Source organism: Parasteatoda tepidariorum, chromosome 7, assembly GCF_043381705.1.
Source record: "Parasteatoda tepidariorum isolate YZ-2023 chromosome 7, CAS_Ptep_4.0, whole genome shotgun sequence".
Lineage (NCBI taxonomy): Eukaryota > Metazoa > Arthropoda > Arachnida > Araneae > Theridiidae > Parasteatoda > Parasteatoda tepidariorum.
In genome coordinates, this window is record NC_092210.1 from 39604112 (window position 1) to 39619405 (window position 15294).

The following is a 15294-nucleotide window of genomic DNA, read 5'->3' on the forward strand; positions in this document are numbered from 1 at the left end:
TACTACGGCGCATTGTTCTTTTAAAGAATTTTTTCGCGTTTCGGCAACAATTTTTTAATTATTTCATTTACTTTTCTGAAAAACAAATAAAGATATTTTTAAAACACTGAAGATAAGATTCAAACTGCTTTTAAAGTACAATTATGCCATCTATTTTCTAGAGATGAATCAGTAAAATATGCGAAATGAATGTAGATAAAAAATAAATTGTGATTTTCTGTTAAATCTTATAAGTTTGAGCCGCGGTGCTCAAGGAATAGAGCACTCTCCTCTTAATGAGGTGGCCCGGGTTAAAATCAAAACGGTAGTAGGTTGATACGAATTCCGCATCCATTTCGCACCAACCAGAGTGCTGAAAGGCTGTCCTTTTGTGGCAATTGGATCACAGGTGAGAGTCCCCTTTGCCATCAGGCTAACTGTGGGAGTTTTTCGTGATTTTTCTAGCCATGTAAAGCAAATACGAATTTTTTTTTTCTGTCGGAAATTTGTTTCCTGTATTGGGTTCAGAATTGCAAGACTACAGAGTTGAGATGGTGGTCGTAAACTCAAAATTGAGTCAACTGTTCAACGACGGCTATAAAATGAAATTTATTACTTGACTTAACTTGAACTTACAGAGAAAAGGTGGGACTTGAACTTGAACTTACAGAGGGACTTGAACTTATCTTCATTTTCATTCATTTCATTTAACTTAAACTTATCTTCATTTTAAAAACATATGTAGACTCTCTTTTCACGAATTGCTTCTATTTTTTTTCTCTAAACTAGGATGCCTGATCATAAAGCAGCAACACAGTGACTGATCAAATTCGATGTGGGGCTCACCAATTTTTCGATATATTTCATAAAAATGTGAAAATTGACATTCTGATAAGTGCAGCCTTAACATGATAAACCCTTCCTTTTATTAAAAAAAAGAAGGATATTTGTAAAAAAAAAACAATATGGTTGCTTAAAAAATGCAAGTAGAGATACATAATTAGGTACTTGTAACGCGAAAAGAAGTGAAGTGATTAAGTCTAACAATATGATTTAAATCAAATTTGATTGAATATCTGTAAGTGACGTCACGCGAGTGTGCCAAACCTGATTGGCTTCTGAATCGCCAAATGTCATGATTTACCTACTATGTAGTCAATTGCAGGTATCCAATTGTAATGCATAAAAAAGTCTGTGAATATTTTTTTTAATATTTTCTTTAATTTAGTAAAAATTTTCTTTTTAAGTTCCCAGAAATTGTTCCCTAATTTATATCAGAATTTGAAGTAAACTAATCTGCATTTAAATGTCGAATAGGTTAATGTTCAATAAGTTTAACACAAAAAAATTGTGCCAATGTGTAAATCTGTTTAAAATACTTAAAATAATGCTTAACTGTGAGCATAGTTAAAAATTTCAAACATTTATTTTAAAAATATGGTTACAAAAATAATATACCCTCTTATTTATAAAACAATCTAAATTATTCCATATATTGGGTTACTAAATAAACATAGATTTAATCAATACAGAAAAAAATATAAGCTATTATATGTTAAAGACTTCAGGCCTTCCAATTCTGTCAAACTTGCTACTTTTTCGTTAATCTAAAACTTTTTGTATCGATTTAATCGCGTTGAAAGTAAATAAAAAAACGACTGATGCGATTTAATTTTAAATAAGCGATTCATGTGATAATGGAGTTTTAATTTATTGCATCTCATTTTCAGTCCTTTTTTTTGTTAACTTTGAATTCCGAAACAACAAAAAAAATTGTAAACACTTTACAAAAAATAAAGAAGAACTCTCCGCATTAAGTTATTTAATTAAGTTCTGGGCAATGATGAGGAAAACATAAACTATTAAAACTTTTGATCGTGAATACTTTAAGAACTTCTTTACGTCAAAGTTCTCAAACGAAATTTCCTGTTTATTCCAGACATGAATAATTAAAATTAATTTAGCTTTAGGCTATGTTTAAAGTGTCAAAAATCTCAGTTTGCTGTTTAAAAATAAATTAAAATAGTTTATTTAATATAACCGATGCATATTTCATCGTCGCAAAAATTTTCCAGATTTATATAACAAAAATTTATGAAGAGCTTTTTTGCACTCCATCCTTATTTACGTACACGAATTTATGAGAAAAATGTAAAAGTTAAGTACACTTGAAATGTTATGCTCGGCTATTTTTCATTTAATAACTTAGCATTGCCTAATTCTGTACGTTATGGAAATATTTTGCATAAGAAATTATTACAATAAAATGCAAAAATTAAAGGCTGTTTTTGTAACACGCTCCCCTAAAATGCTCTGTAATATGTTAACTTTAAGTAGTAAACAAATCTAACTTTCCTATACTTTTCAATTATTATATTCTACAAATAGAGCATGCTTGGAAATCAGGTACAACTATATTATTAAATAGTTTTAGCCTGTTTCTTCTTTTGTACATTGATATTTGTTCTCTATCTTTAATTATTTCATATTATTTAATTAGTATATCTTTAATTATTCATCAAAAATTTCAATTTTTTTTTCATTTTATCCGAAAAAAAATTTTGTATGCTGTCACATTTACAAATTTTGCTACTTTACGCATTAGATTACTTATGAATTACTTGTTCAAAAAGAGAAATAATGACATTTCTAGTAAAAAAAAACAACAACATAATTCTGGCCAATAGAAACCAGCATATATGGTCTTGAAACTATTCGTATGGTAACGGTTAACTGAAAATTCTGGTTTTCAAAGTAATAGTTCTTATTACCAAACATCTGGCAAAACCTACAAGACTGAAAAATAAATTTAACTGTATATATAGTTTTTATGCCATGCTAGGGCATCGTGATAAAAATACCAAAATTTACTATCTTTACCAAAATTTATCACATAATATAATAAAACTATGTTTTATTGTTAATTTTACAAAAATCATTAACACTGCGCTTTACTGAACTTTTTAGGGTTACCAAAGAGACAGAAATACGGTAGATTTAACCATATTCTAGTAGTTTTGACCATGATTTTGTTCGTAGATTAGACATGCTAACAAGTAAATACCTTTATTTGACATTTGGTGAAATTTTCTTAATTTAAAAATTTCCAACTTTATATTTTTTAAATAAAACTAATTAATTTTTTAAAAGATGCTTGAAATAAAAAATCAGTTAAAAATGTTATTACGCAGAATAAACAGAGCTTTTAATTTTAAGTTCAGTGATATAGTTAAATAATTTAAAAAGCTAGTTAAATTTTGCATGAAAAAACTAACGTAAAAGCCTTGTCGTCGTAAAAATTGATTAGCGGTCGTAATATCATTTTGAATTATGGTTTTCATCAAATGTGATCTTAATATAATTGAGTTGTAAAAAAGTTTATTATTGTTTTCAAAAAAGATTTCCGTTTTATATTTTTGCTGTTGAAAAATTAAGTCGCTATTCTTTTTCTAAATTAACTGAGCATGATAAAATTTATGAACATCCAGTCATTTTTTGCCCAATATTCCAACAAACGTCTCAATAAAGAAAATGCTCAGAAATGGATATTTTTCAAAAATTCCATGTATGTAGATGTTTTAAAGTAAAAGTTTCTAATTTTACAGTCGATATTTTCTCCAGCAATTTTTTTTGAAAAAATTTCTCACCGATTTGTCAATTTATAATTTTGATAAAGATGATATTAATTGTAATCATACTAACACAGAACTACTCACAGAAATTTTTATAACAAAATACCAATAATTTGCCTTTAATTGTCTGTTGTCGGTATATTTCATTATCGTTTTCATGGCCATTTTTCGTACTCCATCACTACAAGTGAATTAAAAAAAGCATTTGTTTTTACTCCTAATATCCAAAAAAAATTTTTTTGCTACGAAATTTAGATTTTACGTAATAAGATTTTGAAGATAATACGTAATATCATTGTCTTTATAACGTATCAATATGTTCCTTTTTCAAATTTTAGAAACAAATGTTAATTACCATGTTATTGCAATATTAAGATACAAAATCAATAAACAAAACAATAGGCACTTTTTTAACGAAATAAAATTACATCACACAAAAAGGAACGAAAGAGAGAAATGAAACGAAAAGAAAATGTGCAACATGAAAACACTTGTGGCTAATATATTTGTAACTGTCTTTTAGTGTTTGTAATCCTTTATTGTTCTGATTAATTCTAAAAAAGTAATAAAACGAGTCATTCGAAATAAAGACACTTAACTGCATAAAAAGAAGATGCATAAGAAAGAAAAAGATGAGAGAAGGTGCAAACGACATTTTCCGTAAAATAATAAAAATCGTCTGAAAATGGGGTTGTTCCGGAAGTGCCAAAGGGTTTAACGGAACTTCTCATCAGTGTTGACGACAATTCTGAAAAGGATGACATCTACCGGCCGTCGGTGTCAACTTATTGACTCTTTAAAAGGTTAAGAGTCTCTAAGACTCACGCACATCTACACACCTGTGATAGAATATTCCAGGCTAAGAAAATATTTCTTTTTTGTTTCTTCTTCTTGAACGACGACATCGAGCGAAGAAACAAGGAGAGAGAGTTTTAATTCGATCTCATTAGCGGTGTATATCACCTGTCAAAGGCTAGGGGATATATTTTCTTTTTCGTCTCCCAGAAATCAGCCCATATTTCTTTTCCGAAACTTTTGAGCAGAAATTGAAGAAGTATATTTGAAGTTAAGTAAGATTTGAAAGGTGAAATTTAGTTGGTTTAAACGTTTGAAAATATAACTTAACGCAAAGAATTTCCTAAATACTAAAAAGTTTAATTTTCAAACAACATTTGCTGAACACAGACAATTTGTACAAACTTGACATTTTTCTCTGGCTTTAAGCAAACAGCTTTAATTTATTTAACGAGAGTTTGATTATAGTAGTTTGATCAAAATTTCCTTTGGAATTATTGTTTATATATCGTACCTAAAAACACATTAGCATTGATTCCGCGCAATTGTATTGAATGTAAAAAATAATAATAAAAGAGATAATGAAAAATATTAAACGCAGAAAAATTTTAGTTTATTAGAGGATTAGATTTAGAAAACATGTACCTCCTGCACTATAAAAAACTCCTGGATGCATCAATCGCTAAATCCGCTTTACCATAAAGTGGCTTTTTACCATAATATATTATGCATTAAATTTTACAGTAATGCTTATATAATTAGAGTGATTTGGTGATTTTAGGGTAATTATTACTATGAAAATTTTGGTATATCAGAAGCTATGATATAAGTAGACATTACAAAATATAAAGCCATGCTCTACAAATTTTAAAAAAAATGCCTTCTTTTTTTTCTTTTAATTAGATTTTTGCTACTCTTATAAGGAAACAATGATGTAATTATAGAAATAATTTTAAAAAAGCTTACTATGCAACTGAATTTATTACAAGAGTTCCTAAATGCTGAAACAATTAAGCATCGTTTTTTCCTTCAAAACAACATGGTTGTTTAATTTAGTTCATGCAGTTACATACGTTTATACAATGCATAAATAAAATAATTACTGAGAAAATTTTGAACTTCACTCAATATTCAAATATGCAAGACATAATCTGGTCTGTACATAAGACTCTACAAAAAAAATACAAATATTATTTTTATTTTAAACATGTTTTTTCCTACATTATTTATTAGCAAGATAAAAAAATTACTCATGTATTTATTTTTAAATATTTGCTAAGATTTTAATAAAATAGTTTTATTTACATAAAAATGAAGAAAACTAAACCGAACTACAAATAACAAAGGAAAAGGATTAGAATTTAATTTTGGTTTTAATTGTAAATTAATAACAATATAAATAAAAAATTTTAAAAGTAAACTTAATATCTCCTGTGAAATTTCGTGTTTAAGCTACAAAAACAGGTGCGTGACAGTTAGAATGTCAATACTTCAAAAACATTTACAGAAATAAGTAACATCTACCATTAATGCTTCATTTCTAAATTGGCCTATTTATTAGATATAACTGTTATATCTTTCATTTTTATCACTATATATTAGCACCTGTTTCATCATTAAATTTGTGGTTATTCACAGGTACACTGTGCAATGTCTAAAAATAACTTGCGGTTAGTAATTATAACAAATGTATTTGTTTTTCCTAATTTATCTTAAACGTTACAAGTTATCTTAAGTGGACATCTGATATCAGTTGACAACTTAGAATCACGCAGAATTTAATGCTTTTCCATGTGTTATGCCATGATTTTCTATCGAAATAGCATTATTTACTTCATTGTAAAAACATACCGTTTACAAAAGTGGACATGATTTCAGGAAATTCTCGCTTTAATTTGTTTCAATTTTTTTTTCATTGACTCTCAAGAAATATATCCTGCCAAATTTTATCTTTATATCAGTGTTATACATTATCACCGCTACATGATTCATCAAACGAGAAAAAAGATGTGGTTAAAAATAATATGCTAAAATTTACCATGTTTCTTGCTCAATTGGATCAAGAAAAAGTTCGATAATTTGGGCCAAATTAGTATTGATTTTGGTAAACTTAGTAATAAAATATGGTTTTATAATGTATCTTAATATTTATTACATGTGATAAAATTTGGTAAATTGCATATAATACCTTAGAGCATGGCATTTAAATCATTTATTCCCTAAAATTTAATTTCCTGTTTTGTAGTTTTTGCTAAATGTTTGTTAATAAACTAATATTTTGAAAACCAGAATTTCCTGTAAATTGTTAAGAAATGAAAGGAAAAATCTCCTAATGCATAGTTTAGCACTAGAGCGACAGTTATTTTTATCTACCTGAAGCGGCCATTGCTGTTATTTAGACCGAGATAAGAAAATGAGCATAAATATTTGATTTTCAGGTGAAGTATCATTATAAAAAGTTTGAAAGGGATATTTGTATTATTCTTCACATTATGCAGTATACTTAGTGTTATTATTTGTAATATACCAAAAATTATCGTTTTTTAGAAGAAAAAAAATATAATAAAACTGTTACATACCATGGTAGGTATTAACACATGGTTTGAAATAAAAGTTACTAAAGAAATTTTTCTAAAATTCTCCAGAAATAAGTTTTAGGCAAGATGACCATTATTGTATTGCGTCGTCAGAAGGAACGTAAGTGGCGTTAATTACTTGTCGTTTCAAAAAAGTCTGGCAGGGGGCAAGCGAATAGTTTTTCTTTAGCAATCTTACTTTCCTTATAAAGCTCAAACTAAGGGACTTTTAAGAAAATTGTGTTGCTACACGCTGAAAAAAAAAATAGAGAGAAATTAGCAAAATTAAAGTTGAAAAAACTAAAATTAGCTATATTCTAGAAATCGGCCGCGTTGTTCAAAATCAGCTGATGCAGCGCATAAATGCTAAAAAATTTATGCATTGAAAACAATATACGATACTTTTTAAGGGAAATTTTCAGGATTCTAAACATTGTTAAAACTTCCATAACAACTTATAGTACTCAAGATGCAGAATTCTTTTTTTTACATTGATACATAATATTAGTTTTTTTTTTTTTTTTGATCATTTAAGAAAATATTTTTAAAAAAAGTGCCAGGTCGTTAAATGTTTGCTAGATGGTGTAAATTATCAATAATTTAACAGTATTATAACAACTCTTGAGGGTCTCTTAGTTTATTGGATGTAAAAATTCATCCATGTGGACATTCTTTTCGACAAAGGAACGTTACGGCATGTTCACCAAACTACTTTTGTCGTTTTCTTCCTAGATATATCACTGTGCTCAAAAACTGTTTGGTCTTAAGTTCCACAGCCAGTCAGAAATTAAATCTAAATTTCATAGTCTTTTCTATACTAAGTGTTGAATAAATTTTTAACGAACGTAATTTTTAATGGCGAGAGCTGTTAATTGAATATTATTAAACTGCTGTTTGTAGAAAATGCAACACCATGAAGGAATCATCAGAATCAAATGAAATATTATTTTAATAATGGATATAGGATATTATGCAAATTAATAAAGTTTCAGAGCCATCGCGCGTGCGTGGCGCGCGCAGCGCCCTCTGAATTGATGCTGAAAGCGTATAAATAAAGTGCTGTAGCGGGACGTTGAAAATAGTCTATGATTATTTGTTAGTGGCAAACGTTTAGTGAGACCTGAGTATGCCTCCACGACGGAAGAATAAGAAATTCAAGCAACTTACGGAGTTTGAACGAGGGAGGATAATCGGCCTTCGAGAAGGAGGATTTTCCTATCGCGCAATAGCAGCTCGTATGCAGCGGAACAGTTCCACAGTGATGCGAGTTTGGAAGCAGTGGACCGACGAGCACCGAACAACTCGAAAAACAGGCACTGGACGACAGAAGGTGACGTCAGAGCGCGATGATCGACACCTGCTCCGCATGGCGGTGAATGATCGCACAGCTTCCTCCAGGCAGCTGGCAGCACATTGGTCTACTGCTACAGGTGTACAATTGTCGGCTTCGTCAATTCGTCGTCGTCTGCTGCGCCGTGGATTGCGTGCAAGGGTGCCATTATACAGGATTCCCCTCACGGCGGATCATCGACGGCTGCGTCGGCAGTGGGCTCTTGAGCACAGAGACTGGCGAGCTGATTGGCACCAAGTTGTCTTTTCAGATGAATCACGCTTCAATTTGTGGACCCATGATGGCCGTGTTCGTGTTAGACGTTATGCCGGTCAACGCTGCCTTCCTGAGTGTATTATTGAACGACATAGTGGTCGAACACCCGGAGTTATGGTCTGGGGTGCGATTTCGTATCATGGACGATCCAATTTGATACGAATTGAGGGTAATCTCAATAGCAACAGATACGTCCGTGAAGTGCTACAGCCCGAAGTCGTTCCTTTCCTTCAAGGCATCCCTGGAGCTATCTTTCAGCAGGATAATGCACGCCCACATGTTGCGCGGACTGTTAGAGACTTCTGTTCAGCACAACGCATGCAACTTCTTCCTTGGCCTGCTTATTCGCCGGATATGTCGCCTATTGAGCACGTGTGGGATATGGTTGGTCGGCGTCTCACTCGTGATCCGCGTCCTGCAGTTTCCAAAGACGAACTTTGGTTGCGCATACAAGCGATATGGAATTCTCTTCCTCAAGCAGATATTCAACATCTGTTTGACTCCATGCCACGTCGTATAGCAGCACTTATTGCAGCGCGTGGTGGCTGCACCAAATACTGATTTCGGACGCTTAATTTGTTTCTTTTGTTTTGAAAATTTCATCATTTATTTGTATCAGTACAAGTCGTTTCTGCATTAAATTTCATTTGATTCTGATGATTCTTTCATGGTGTTGCATTTTCTACAAACAGCAGTTTAGTTTTCCCTCCCATAAAATACAAAATAGAATTTTCCCCCAAAATGGATCCCTTCTCAGATGGTTGGGGAAGTTAGTCATTTCTAAGCCATATGTGAGCTTATATCTTGAAACAACCTTAATAGAAAAAAATTATAATTTCGTAAACGATTACGAGGGAGCCGGGACAGCCTGTTCGGTAAGGCGGTGGGCCCATGTCCGAGAGTTCTTGGGTTCGAACCCCTCCAGCCGAAGACGTAAAGTAAAGTGACTGATGCACGTTAAATCTATCGAGTCACAAAAGTCCTCTATGTTCCCATAACAAATCAATACCTCTGGGGGTACTGGATTGGAGATCGATCGTTCTCTGATTTAAGTCAAAATTAGGATCTGTGGATGAATGAATGGATGCATGAATGGGTCCGCCCTATAAACGGGTGAGACGTATGGTGTGGCAGAAGTTGAATTCTTGGCCATAGATGGTGCCACTGGAAAACAAGAACAATCGCACCCCCTCTGCCTAAACAGGCATACGTCAGCAACAACAACGATTACGAGGGGTTGGAGAACAGCAGCAAGTAGAAAGGGGAGTTACTTTGTAAAAAAAAATGTTCAGCATCGATCTACCTAGGCTCGTGTCCGATTAAAATAAAGCTAAGCAACTGAAGCAAAACATTTCATTTTAAAACCGTCGTTGAACAGCCGGTCCAATTTTAGGTTTACGAATACTAATGAACATAGCCTTGTAATTTTGAACCCAACACAGAACACAAGGGAACGCCTGGATCAAGTATTGGGAGAAATCTGCCGTCATAGAGGACTTTTTCATAGAACTAAAACACATTTGCGTTACATGGAGAGGAAAACTAGGAAAACCTCCCATGGTTAGTCCAGTGGTAAGGGGTTCCTATCCCATGATGGATCTACCACAGTGGGTATTTTAAGTCAGCACTCTGGTAGATGCAAGCCGAGTGCGAATTCGAATCGAGTAGCCATTGCTGGGATTCGAACCCAGTTCACCTCATTGGAAGGCAAACGCTCTATCCCCTGAGCCTTCACGGCTCGAAGTAAAGGCTTGGGCTAAATCTAAGTGACACACTCAAATTTTAATAGTGGTCATTTTGACCGTAAATGGTCGTTCTAGATAAATCGTTCTTTTGTGAGCTCATTTTAAGTTCGAATGAAAATTTACTTTAATGCTTTTGTAGATCTCAATAAATTAGAAAAAAAGTCACGAAAATCAAGTAAGATGGAATAATTATTTTAACTATGCTGATTAGCTGTCAAAATGACAGGACTTGTTATTTTGACCCTATTATAGTTAATAGAAACACAGCAATAATATTGTCTGAAATTAAATAAAGAATATTTAGAACAAAACATATTTGAAAAAATAGATTTAAAATATCTTATAACAATTTTCGTTAAGTACTTAATGGTTTCACTGCATGCATGGTATAGATGACAGTTAAGAATCTGCTATAAAATTTTAAATTTCATAACTTATTTTATAAAGTTACAGATATTTTGTATATGTTTCCATGTTATGTCCAAGAAAATATAAAACAAAAATCGGTAGTGTGAAATATGTATTTACAGAGGTATTTAAGCAGATATGAAAATTAGAAAAAAAAAACTTAAATCAAATCAATGTCCACAACTTGAGTTCAGCTGTAAAAGTAACACGTTCACCAATTCTGTTCTATATACATACTCTTACATGTATGTCAAATCAAACTAATAAAAATATTAAATAAATAATCCCTAGAAACTAAAGTGATAGATATTACTTATTTAAAAGCTCAATTCGCTTCAAAAACATACAAATTGGAAATAAATGCTTCAAGTACTCAAAAAATGGGCGCCCAATTTCAAGACTTACCAGATGTGAGTGAGAAGAAACATAAGTTATTTGAAGTATGAAACGTAAAGATGCCAATGAAAAATCGAAGAATAAAGGTGAGAAACAGAAATCAAAAAACCGCTGTAGCCAAGAGAGAAAAAAAGACAAAAAATGTGAAGCCACAGTGGCCGAGAGGGGGGAATCCGAGTAAAATAATTACTAAATTTTAATTGTTTGTAATAATGATTTTGGATTTTTTTGAAGTCTATTAGAAGAAACATTTTCCTATTCTAACGAGAATCATGGCTCTGAAAATTAAATGGATTACTGAAATATCCCAAAATATTGCAACCCAAACAAATAGTTTGTATAATAATATTTTGTATTGAAAGAACAAATCAATATTTTTCTTGCTACGTTATTTTATCCAGCCAAAGCAAATTTCTTCTGAAATTCCCTTTTCAAAAATCAGTTCAAGTTATTTGTTTTGTATCACATAAAGAATATTTTCCAGCAATGTACTTCAAACGTGTTGGAAATGAATGTTTTGCAAGAATGCTGCAGAAAGATAAAAGCAAAATGACTCAAATACAAGTCTGGACAGGAAATAAATAATAAACATATTGTCACTTTCGTTCTTTTATATCCGAATCGATAGAAACTATCCAGAAATTCCTGAGATGTTAACTTTTGTTTTTTTGCAGTCACTCAGTGGAAGAACTATCTGAGATTTTCCATCACTTTTTCTCTCAGTGGGAAAGTTACCACTTATGGTTGATAGAGCCAAAAACTGAGATTCTTCAGAAAATCGAAAATGGTAGATGTGCAGTTATCGTTTTGGAACTATTTTTTTGAGGAATATATTTTTTTATACTATTTAAGCAAAGAACTAACTGTAGTATTGTTTTTTTTATTTGGTAATTGTTTAGAAGTGTTTTTGATAGCTTTTTGAAAAAGTATACTTAGAAGTTGTTATTGATATTGTTACCTTTTTGACATTTCTGTTGCTTTTAAAAGTTATTAAAGTGTATGATTTATTATTTCTTCTTTCTATAAATATTTTATTGAAAGTATTTAGCTAGTGTTATTTTTATGTGATTTTGAACATAAAAAGTTTCAGATAGTAAATCTTCGTATTATGAAACAAAGAATACAAGCAAGAATTAATTCATTTAGTTCTTCTTTACCTCTTTACCCACAAGTAAATGTTTAGCAAATCTGGTCTGGTTTAATATCATTATAAGTGGCTGACCTTTTTTTTCTGTTGAGTTATTCTTGAATAGTAAAATCCACCAGAAACAGAAATTGAAATAGATATTTAGAACAGAAATATATATTTATTAATTGCACTTCTTGTTAGTTTTAAAGGGAGAAATGGGTTTAGTGGGCATTGAAAATATTATTAAGATTATGTGACTTTCAATGTACATTAGTAATTTTTATTTATTGTTAAAATTATTAGTACTTAGCAGATTTAAGGTTTAGACTTTAAATGGTTAAGACTATTTGTTAGTACATAAGAAATAAAAGGTACTAAGGGTGATAATATATATTTTTTTTTAATTTTGCTCTCTCTCTCTATTGATTTGCTTTCAAGTAAACTATCTTTCTCTTGTTTTGTGTTTAATTGCTGGAAAAAAAATACACGGATCAGGAAAAGTAAATAAATGAAACGAAATTATTAATAGTCGCCATGAAGAATTTCTAGTAGAAAGTGATATATATTGAAAGTGATATCTATTGTGAAAATGAAAATTTGATATCTATTGTATTGTATTCGTACAGTTTCACTGAGGAAAAAGCATTGTCATAATTACCAGAATCTGGTGAAACTTATTGCGTTTTTATCGATATGAGAACAACAAAAAGATCGAATATTTTTACCGAATCACTTTGGTAATAATTTTATTAAATTAATAATAATATATGGTTTTATAATATGTGATAAAATTTGTTAAATTATTTAAAATTTGGTAATTTTATCATGATACATAAGAGCATACCAAACTATTTCTTGGCAAAATTTACTTTTTAGTATTGTCTTTTTTTTTCAAATTTGTAAACCAGTAATTCTGGAAAATTCCAAATGAATGGTTTAAATATCGTATGAATGGTTTATTAACCAGAATTATGTTTCTTTTACTAGAATTATCATTAGAGTATGATAATTTTACCAAAATTATTTTTCACTATTGTAATTGTAATTTCAATTATTGTAATTCAATAGATTGGTAGATTTAGTTTATAGAGAAATATTTGAAATTTTGCTTGCATATGATCGAAATCCTTTAGGTAGTTTATTGTGTAATCAACTCAGTTAATGAAAGCAGACGAAAAAATTTAAGTTCTGTGTGCAAATGAATATTGTTCGTTTTGAACTCTACCAAATAATGAGAAAAGATTTCAATAATAAAAAAGCTTAGGGAAGAGTCGGGTAGTCCCGCCCACTGTCAATTTCGCATGTACAGAATTTTTTTTCAAGTCAATGGGCCATCAGACATTAATTGTTATATTAAAAAAAGGTTATTTCGAAGTTTCAAGCATTTATGCAGCTGTTAACATGGTAAACAATAGTTTTGAAAATATGTTGAATACAGTAGTCATGAAAATAAGGAAAATTGGTTGAATGTTTCGATTAAACTTCATTTTAATACTAAAAAAATAATTTTTTCTGTACATACAGCATTAAAGTATGTAGTCTTAAGTTTAATTTGCACAAAGAAAGAAGTCTATATGTGAAAAATTGTTCGAGTATCGAATTGTCGAAATTGTTTCGACAAATTTACAAAAAAATTGCATTTCGGGTAGCCCCGCTCACATGAATGTCGGGTATCACCGCCCAATTTTATTTCGTCGATAAATGTACGGTTGCAAAGATTATTATTTTATTGCTTCAAATTTGAATGTTATATGCATTTTTAACAACAAATATTGTTGTTATTAAATGATTGTTATTAAATGATAGAATTCACTAAAAGTATATAAATATGTAATAAATAAAATAATTTTGTGATAAAAATGATAAATGAGGTTTATCTATTGTCAATACATTGGTCATTTTCATTTACACCTGAAAAAACTGTCAAAAAACATAATTTTTGTAACTGGACGGGGCTACCCGACATATTCTGAAAAGAGCTGAAAAACATGTTTTTTTAAATTTCTATTTTTTTAAGTTAAACTATCCTTTTTTTGGTTTATTCTTTTTGCATTAGTTAATTTGATGATAAAACAGTAGAAACATACAAAAATATTGATTATTACTCAATATTATACAGAAATATAAGCAATACTCCTTAATGGAGCAGGGCTACCCGACTCTCTCCTATATGTATTCATATATTCACTTAAAAATAAATAAATGTAACTAATTAATGTTCCGTTAAGGGAAAGATACTAGGACACTTTAAAATCCAAATAGTACTAGTGGGACAGTTATACTAGAATTCCTAAAAAAATTACAGAGCCTTTCACGTGATAGTTTTAAATTTCATGCAAATTGTGCTCCATGTAATATTTAAAATGGGATTATTGTTGTTTTTTAATCTTATTTTAAAATTATGAAGAGCATTTTCTTTAATCTCAGATTCAAGTGTATCCTGTAATTTTCATTAAATTGAAAATAAAATCTAAATAGATTTTTAAACATAATAAACTTAATGAAATATAAAAAGCTAATAATTGTGTAAATTTTTAAAAAAATGAGAAAATGAGAAAATTTTTGTGAGTCAAATAAAAATGTTTTGCAGCATTAATACTTTTGATTTCGAAAATTTGTATACCAGTATACCACATGGAAAGATTATTGAGATTTGTGAAGGAATTTATGATAGGTATTTATTTAATGAGAAAATTGATAAGTTTAATTGGTTGGATTTATGTAGGTTTAATCTTTTTGAGAATGTTCTTTTTAATGGTTTAGATTTTTACAAACAAATTATTGGAATTCCACAAGGTAATTCCTTTTCTGGGGTTTTCGCCAATATTTTTTTGCATTTTTTTGAAGCTAAATTTCTTGAGCATAATGAATTTAATGCTTTTAGATATATTGATGATTTGTTTTTGTTTAATTGTGATAATTATAATTTTATTTATAGTATTTATCCTGGAGATTTAGTCTTGAAGGAAACTAATGAGGATTGTTTTAATGTTGAATATTTAGATTTTAAAATTGATATTGTTAACAG

General features: G+C 30.2%; 1 protein-coding gene and 1 long non-coding RNA gene across 3 annotated transcripts in view; one reads left to right on the forward strand and one right to left on the reverse strand.

The window, feature by feature from the left end:
* LOC107439448 (enolase-phosphatase E1) overlaps positions 1 to 15294 on the forward strand; it is a 158033-nt gene that overhangs the window by 43721 nt on the left and 99018 nt on the right. The window lies entirely within an intron of this gene.
* LOC139426011 (uncharacterized) overlaps positions 1 to 15294 on the reverse strand; it is a 64625-nt gene that overhangs the window by 16273 nt on the left and 33058 nt on the right. The window lies entirely within an intron of this gene.